This window comes from Phalacrocorax aristotelis, chromosome 3 (assembly GCF_949628215.1).
Source record: "Phalacrocorax aristotelis chromosome 3, bGulAri2.1, whole genome shotgun sequence".
Taxonomy (NCBI): Eukaryota; Metazoa; Chordata; class Aves; order Suliformes; family Phalacrocoracidae; genus Phalacrocorax; species Phalacrocorax aristotelis.
The window spans coordinates 42,240,114-42,249,091 of record NC_134278.1 but is presented as its reverse complement, the minus strand read 5'-3'; the positions used below and the strand labels follow the sequence as shown (position 1 = coordinate 42,249,091).

At 36.9% G+C, this 8,978-nt stretch overlaps 1 long non-coding RNA gene across 1 annotated transcript; it reads right to left on the bottom strand.

Annotated features, from left to right (window-relative positions):
- Positions 1-203: 203 nt before the first annotated feature.
- Positions 204-2,319, bottom strand: LOC142055743 (uncharacterized). The gene is made up of 3 exons (XR_012660025.1): positions 2,236-2,319; positions 2,016-2,107; positions 204-1,279 (listed from the first exon to the last, which is right to left on the bottom strand). It is a non-coding gene; the product is annotated as an uncharacterized LOC142055743 (long non-coding RNA).
- Between the last annotated feature and the right edge of the window lie 6,659 nt (positions 2,320-8,978).

Here is an 8,978-nt window from a genome sequence, read left to right as displayed (position 1 = left end):
AGAATTAACAGAGCTGTATGCAATATAAGAATAATAAATCTGATAGAACAAAAAATCTGATATAATAGAATTTCTTATTCAAGCTGAATTCTTTAAATTCTTAGGAATGTAAACATGAGGCTGGCTGCATAAGGTGAGGTCACCTGGGGAAAGCAGACCAAATTTTGTCGTCTTGATTTTGGGAGGTTTATATCCTGGTCTGTCTTCATCCTCGTGTAAGAAATTCTGGTACTATTTGGCTGGCATACAAAATACGGACTTTCATAATATTTTCATCATAACTTGAGTTTGTTTTTCTATTTCAGCTACCTTTTTTTTACATTAGTAGTACAGCTGTTACATATATGAGCAGCTTCTATGGCATAAGGCTTAAAAAACAGGTTCCTTGCTATACAAGTATGGCATAACAGCAAATAGTGCAATTAAATCAAAGCTGCAATAATCTGCAATTCCACTGACAGATATCTGCACATAACTTCAATGTGACTTATGTGCAAAGATAATGAATTCTATAATGCAAATTTGCACATGGGGGTCAAATAAGGAACTCCTTTGTATTTGACAGTACATTGGGTATTAGGTATTTGTCACAAAATAAATAATTCATCTCGCATAGCCACTTGCTATGTAAATGATAGTCTATGTATATTAAAGCATTTAGCACTTAGAATAAAATGGACAGCTGGGGCCAAATGAATATCTCTCAGGACACATTACCATTACAGTTCCCCCGTGTGTTTTTAACTCTTTTTGCTTCTGAGGGCTGTCATGAGGACATTAATTGAATAAGGCACAGAGTTCATTCTAATGCAGGCAGAGCCACAAAAAAGAGGAAAATAATGTAAAGCAGTACATTAATTTTGGATTCTACTTTTCCTCATTTTTAATGTCTCTCAAATCCCTGGTGTAATTTGGATCTGATTTAATTTAGGAAAAAATAAAGGTTAAATATTTTCAAAATATCAAGCAGATGACAATCAAAACATAATTTTAAAGTGTTTAACATAAGCTGGGATTTGGGCAGAATTTGAGGTCTAAATCTACCCCTAAATTCCACATGAATTTAGGACTCTCACTGAACCCATCCTTTCATTCCAGCCCTCTGATAGATTCATCTCCTACTCGTTAGGACCCAAAGTGAACTTTAAACAGATCATGAAGATTCACACACCAAAGAGTGGCCATGCAAGTGGATGGGTAAAGGGTATCTCTCCAGACCCCATGGAGAGGGTAAATTGGAGTGCATGTCCTCAGTCCTACCCAGCGTTGCAGAAATTTCCTGTAAAGATAAAAGAGACAGAAACTGTTTAAACTTTCTGTGCCCTGTACCTGCAGTTAGAAACACCACAAGAATCAAATCGTCTTTCGCACTTGTAGCTGTGAATCCAAGGAAACTCCACTAAACTCAGTAGAGTTGCTTGAAACTTATACCCTGGTTTAAACTCAGCGCCTTCTCTCTACTAGAACTGCTCTGATATAAACGGAACTTCTAGTATTCAATGGTTACTTTGAGCATAGTATAAACCAGACTGGACCTGATTTACTGATCTAGATGTTACATATATTTCATTTATCTTTTCCTCAGTGGTTTCAGGATGCTTATATGATACCCCTGCCAACAACCTAGGCTTCTCTAGGGCTAATTTTACAGCCATAGATTAGATTACACAGAAATATGTTATAATATAATATACAGAGAAGTAATTTAAAAATAAAGTTTTAGCATCTGTGATCATCAGTGTTTATCGGTGCAAAATCTAAGCTATGATAAAAGAGACTATACAGCTGAATAATGAAGAAAGACAGATAAAAGATTCTGACGTTTTAATCATTAGCAAAATGTCTGTTCCCAAGTTAACCTCCTAAACCCCAAGTCAGCATGAACTGTTATTTTTAATATTGCATACCAACATTTATTTCAGCTTCAGTTTATGTTATAATGATACTAGTTATAGTACAATGAGATTCCTGCTGAATTCAGCTTTGACTTAAGGCAATGAAATTTTAAGAGTTACATCTATATGTGTCCTGGTTTTTCAGTGTCCTGGTTCAGCAGAAAAATTGTTAGCATAACCAGCATTTGACCTCAACACATTCTCATTCAATTCTGTAACACAAAAGAAAGTGGAAGATAGTGTTGGATTAGCAAAGATATCTAAATGTTTTTGTGTTTCTCTAAAGTAGAAGTTCAGTGTTTGAGCAGTTAGAAGTTCAGCTATAAATGCAAAGAAAAACCTTTGTCCTTCTAACTCCTGGCCATCTGAGCTTTTCAGCATAGATCAAAGACACCTGAGGTAGCATTGCTCTAGGTGACAAATCCATCTAGTATAGTGCAAACTTTGACAAACTGGAGTTTGGACCTCAGGTAGCAGTGCTAGGATAGTAATGGGCAGCACGGGGCTCTGCCCGGGAATCTGGACTTTGCTATTCAGGTCAGGCAGAAACCAAGTGAGCTGTTTCTGGAGTGCTCTTTATTCCACAGCTAGCACAGGTGGATGCAGTGCTCCACTGCACTGTCAATATGCCCCTTGCTACCTGCCTGGTTTGCTTTATTCAGGGCTGTATACGGTTTGCCACATTTGAAGTCAGGAAGGAAACCTGTCAGTGGCTGTGAGGGTGGAGAGTAAGGAGGAAGGGGTTTCTCTTTGGGGCTGGCTAGGATCATCTAAACATAATTTACTTGATAATTTCAATATTATAGCCTTCCTCACTGCTTTAAAAATGTCTCTCTACAATCTGATAATGCCTCTACAGTCAGCAGCATAGAAAGAAGACCTTAGACCTTTTCTGCAATAACTCTAGTCCTGGTGGATTCAAACTCTCATTGGTTTTGCTCTCAAACTCACATTTGTAATATGGTGACAGCTGGCTCAGTGCTTTTTTATATCATTAGAATCCAATGTCTTAAAAGAGTAAGTTTTGTGAAGCCAAGACAGCATTTCAAGCACAGAAAACAAAAAGTGTACTAAAATCTCTGTTGGAGGGTTTTTCTCTGTGATATAACCTTTCCTTCATAGCAATAATTGAAGGATATTAATATGTGGCAAGAAGTGGGCATGCTGCTGTCATGTGCAGCATAATTTGGACTTCCAGCTGTGGAATCTGGTAGACAAGGACAGGAATTTTTTGGTGTGACTAGCCCCATCTGAAATTGATGGCTTGTTGAAATCAATGGACCACAAAGGGGATCACAGACCCCCCTTTGAGACCACCAGCTGTGGCATACAAATACAATGCCCATTCCAGGGGCATGTGAATCACATGTGATGCTTCTCCTTGCAGATGAGAGCTGTTTCTGGCTCTCCTGGTGGAATGGGAAGACACAAGAAACAGATCAAAACTGTGAATTGAGACAGTTGTCAAGAGTGCCCTGACCACTGGGTTAGTGGGAGATTTGTCAAATGCTGATAATTCTCTTTTTCCCTCTCCTGTGCTTTTTTTCAGTAGCAGAGTGCACAACTTTGCAGATGGAAAGCTACGCCATCTCATTCACGACCTGCTATCCCCTTTGCTCGTCTCCCTCTGAGATTGCCCTTTCTCTGTGTGCTCCTGTCATATCCTCAAGGTCAAAAAGTGTGGAAGAAACATAATGTTTTTCCAGGTGTTTTTCCTCAAATATTTATTCTCCGAAGATGCCATTGTTAAAGACTGCACAGTTACAGGAGTAGTTACATGCAGAGGATGAGTATTTCATGCAGCATACTGAGTTTTCAAATCTGTCTTTATTTCAGCTTGGGGTGGAGATATTCCTTGATGAAAGAAAATTCTGAAATTAATAACTGGAAATTGATTTTGATCAATTAAAACATTTCATTTTGATTACATTAGTCTTGTAATATGATTTTGAATCATCCCAAAATATAGTGGAATAGTCATACATGTAATAATAGAATAGAAACTTAGTCATTTCAAAGGAGAAATTAAACCATCTTGTTCCAAGAATGTTAAAAATGGGTTTTGGTTTTGCCAAAATAAAGTATCAGTTGGATGTGCATGCCCCTACAAACCACTTCAATTTGAGAGAAATTGTATTTGCAGGTGGAAAGTTCTTCCATCTTTTTTTTTCTGACCCATGCTAAACAGATGTCACTTTCACGGGAAAAAAGGAACGAAACCAACATGCACAAAAAATATATACAAATACATGGTTTCAATTTGTTCATTCGTGTGTACTTTTTTTCTCTTCCTGATCCAAAGACCACTGAAGTTAATGGAGAGATTCCCTCAAACACTCACCGTGCCTTGAGACAAACACAAAGCAGCTTATGTGCTTCCTGATATCACACTCCTTCCATGAACCTGCATGCTAATCCACAGGTTAGCAATTCTAAGGTCTCTCTTGATGAACAATTAGTGCAGCAAACTGTGAGGTGTTTATTGTGATGTGCGAAACTTTGGCAAAAATATTCCCTAACCCATTTTACCTATGAAAGGAATTTGAGTTGTTGATCCCAAGCGCACACAGCACTAATCTGCTTCTCGTATAATACACTTTTTTTCCTTTCTTTCTCACTTTGATTATTTCTAAAGTCTAGTTTGTTATTGTTCATTATTTGTTATTGGTTTATTATTTGTTATTCATTTCTTAGTTTGCTCTTGTTATTTGTCTTTCTTCTTTCCTATTGCTTTATTTGTTTGCATTCTGTTTCAATATTTTTCCTTTTGATATTATTTTTCTTCATTAGTTGCAGTGAAATTTTATCTCTGCATATCGTGTAGCTTGTTTTTATTTCATTATTTCCCATGTTTGTGTTACACAGATGCCACTTCTCAGCCTCACAATGTCTTCCAAAGGCAACTCTTATGGATACAGCACCACTGAACTCCACAGATAATGCTTTATTAAATGTTACACTGAAGCTGAAATCTTACACAGTAGGTAGCATAAAATCATTACCAGCTTGAATATTTTTGAGGATCAAGATGATAATGATAAGAGCAATGTCCCAACAGGGGACTCACCACTTATTACTTAATCCACAAGCCCCCCACAGGTGTGTTTTGGTGTCATTGAATGCCCACCCAAGGGTTATACAAAAGCCTGAAGCTAAGGCACATAAATGGTTCTATAAAGGTCTTGCAACACAGCCTAAGCTCTCTGGTTTTTAGGGACTTTATGTTATTAATAAGAAGTTAATGGGAAGTAAAAATATTGTGTGGGAAATGTGTACATAAAAGACTTACTTTCTTTGTGGCTCTCTCCTGTAAAACTGCTCAGGAAATGTCACCCCATACTGTCCTTTCTTTTTAAAAAGTATATCTGAGCAATCCCTCATCTCTTTTTTTATCTGCGGAATATTTAGATATGCAATATAAAAAGGATTTGTAAAACAAATAGTGGTCCCAACACTCTGGATTTCTGCAGTCAAAGCAAATGCAATGTTATTCATTTCATAATCTGGACTATATTTCAGATATGAAAGTCCAAAGTAAGTTAATATTTTCCTGAGCAAAGCTATCAAGCAGCCAAACACTATAAAAATGTTATATAGTCTTTCTTTCTCATTGTGTTAATGTAGATCTTTGATCCTCAGATCCACAGTTTTAGAATCTTAAAGGACTGAGGCGATCTTCCATTTCTTTAATATTATTGGCCATTTTCATGAACTGTGCAATATCCTCTTCCCTGATGGTCAAGATTTTCAGGCTGATTTATGTCTCTCTTTTGAATTATTAATAACCTGTTTGAAGGTTTGTTCTGTACTACAAGTTTCCATTTCCCTCTAAATCTCGTAGAAAATCTGTTCAGGAGTTATTTATTGAAACAGTTGGTTGTTTTGTTGGTTTTTATTTTCCCCCTTGAAGCCTTGCATGAACAGGTCAAGTCCAGCAGTCTCCAGTCAGATCAGTGTAACAGGGGCATGGACTTTGCATGTTATATCTGCTGTTCAGGGAAGGGATACCCACAGCGGACCTAATTTGTATAAAATAGCAGGGCCCCTCACTGCCTGTCACTTTTACCATGGACATGCAAATGACAAAGCCCTCAAGTCAAGACTATACTACATCACCTAAAGAAGCAAAGGTTCATTCCTGACCCTAACTGAATTCCCATAAATCACAGTGGCACCAAGCCTTTAGCAACTGCTATACCGAAAGTGTTACATAGCAGGGACTGAAATTGCTCACAAAGATGTACCTTTGTACCAGGTGACTGTGTTGTACCATTCTGTAAACCATATTTAGCATAAAGGCCTTCTTTCAGATACTTCAAACACTGTGAATTAGTCTGTCTGATAAGTCCAGATCTCTAAATTTGAGATATATTTCCCCTCCAATGCAAACAGGATGCTTAGTCTGCAGCAAGAAGCTTCATTAAGTCAGGTGTTTAACAGAAGCTTCCCTCTAGCTATGTTTACCTAAGTGATGAAAAACTTGTTTTTAAGGGACCCGTAGGCAAATACACCAACTGCATGTTATAAAAGAATAGCACTTTATAGATTTCATTGAGATTGAAGCCTAGAGAACTATACTGATGACTAATGCAGCCTTATAGTAAGACTCCACCAGTTTCAGATTAAACTTCCGTGACTATTTCCCTGTGCAATTGTTTTTGTTTCTCATTCTCTTTAATGTTAAATTCTGCAGTTCTTGCAAGTGGTCAAATATTGCCCAACCACATTGGTGTAAAACCAATGCAAAAAGGATTCTATTACTTTTAGCTAAATAAATTTTCTTTAAAAATACATACTCACATACAGTGGATGCCTCAGAAAATTGAGAGGAGGAAGAGTAGGTATACAAAACCTTCTCTTTCCATCTAGTAGCATGAGGTAAATTGCACAATAAATCAATTTTTATGGATGCTGTTGACTTGCAACATTTGCTGCTTTTAAAAATTAATAGCTGAAATAATGAACATTCTCAAAAACTCTCTGAACAGCCAGCTTGATTAATTCCCTGAAATGAAAAGCAGTTGACAGCTGCAATATTCTCAGCTGAAATTTTCTCTAGCCTGATCAGACTACAATCTAAACTTATTCCAGCAACACAAGTTTGCTTGCGTTGGTTTTAATTGTAGAAAAATAAACTTAAGTCCCATATTGCGCTTTGCCTAGACATGCATACACACACATCTATAAAATATTCCTTCCTGTAAAATTAAGTTTAATTTTTGTGCAAATATTATTTTGAAGGCATAATAGCACTGCACAGTGCAAGTGTCATCACTTCATATTAATATTGTATTATTCTCAAACTGATAAGAAATTCCTGGGTATAAGGAAATGTGTGCTGCATTTTGAGCGTTCTCTAGATAGTGGTCCGCATCCCAAAGTGACGTACTGAGGAACACCTCCTCCGAATGAAATGTAGATACACAGCTTCACATCAGTATTTCCATTTACCTCCCTTTCTAGGTCTCATTATTCATGGTCCCTTAACATATGAGTAGGAATTAAATGCAAAAAAAATTTTAGCTGTTTCTCTTTCTGACTTTTTTTCTAGAGCTGGAATTAAATAATATTGTTGTCTACAATGGGAAATATTTGTGATATATTTCAGGTTAGGATAAAAAAGTAAGATGTTATTAATGCTTTGGTTAAGTATTAAGGCATTTGTTTAATCTTTTAAAATGTACATAAGGTTAAAAATATCTGATATTTAACACCAGTCTATGTTTCTTATTGCCCTGGTTTTTATTGCTGAGATATTGTTCTGAAATAACCAAGACAGATGCCTGAAGTCATGATTAATGAGGCTGCCGCAGATACTCAGATGATCCAGGTGACTCCATCCTGCATCATAAGAAGTGGATGGACATATAAGCCCCACTTTAAATGAATAAAGGTCATCAGTTGCTCAGCCATATATATTCTTGGCTACCTACGGATCCTTTAACATCAGCATTTGTGAGGAACTTCTGCTTGAAAAATAAGCCAAAAATTTCTTCAGTCTGAATGTAATCAATTTGACGCTCCCTCTTATTTTTCATGACATTAAGGTCCATGTTCTCTCTCTTTTCACCTATGGAAGTTTTTACTCCATTATTCAGAAGCCTTCTCTGTTGACAAATTATTTTGTTGTTACTGTGAGAGGAAACTGTGGAGACAACAGTGCTCCATGTCCTGTTCAGGCATTCAAGTAAATAAAATTATATATGAATGTGTGAGTCAGATTATTTGAAGGAAACCTTTGTGAAAATTTCAGTAGGCAAATGGGGACATCAGCTACGTTGCTGTTGAAGTCTTCCAAGATAATAAATATTACTGTCTCAATAATCATGTTAGATAACTTCTCTATCAGCAGCTCTTGCAACTGTTAAGTATCTGGGGGGTTTATAGATCAACAAGATGTCAAGGCTGGTCTTTCCTGTAGTCTTATAAAATAAAAGGAAACACTCAAGGGAGTCTGCTTCAACTGAATTCATTAAATTTCTCAAATATGCAGTGGAATTACAGAGTGTTAGTTAATAAAACCATGCAATCTGTTTTTCAGGTATGTCAAAAAGAAATTAATTCACAAAAAGTAAGTATTTCCACTGCAACATGCAGACCATTTTTAGGATAAGGCTTCCAAATGCATATACAGTCCATGAAAATAAGGTATCAGAGAACAGAGGAACATGTAGCAGGGCAAGATAGGCTTAGAAATATGACTGGAGAAAAATCCTAAGATTACCAGGAATAAAGAAGCAGAAAACCAAACTTCTGTATAACAGTGTAGACAAAGTCAGAAATGTGAAGGTTTGCTCTTAGCTCAGCTCTAATCAAGGCGTGCTGCTTTGTTCAACTAAAATTACATTGTGTCCCTGGAGGACTAGCACATCTCTCTAAAAGCAAAGGAACATCAAGGTCTTTAGCATCTGTCAATGTATTCTTGCTAAAGGCTAAATTCTGGCTCTGTTTAGGCAAAGTTGAAGACTGAGGGATTACCAAGTTCTCAGAGACATCCTGCTTACAAACAGCAAAAGGCTTCACAGAGTAGGGTGCTTTTCATTGCTTCTTGGCTTGTTTGGAGAAGGGAATAGCTTATATCGT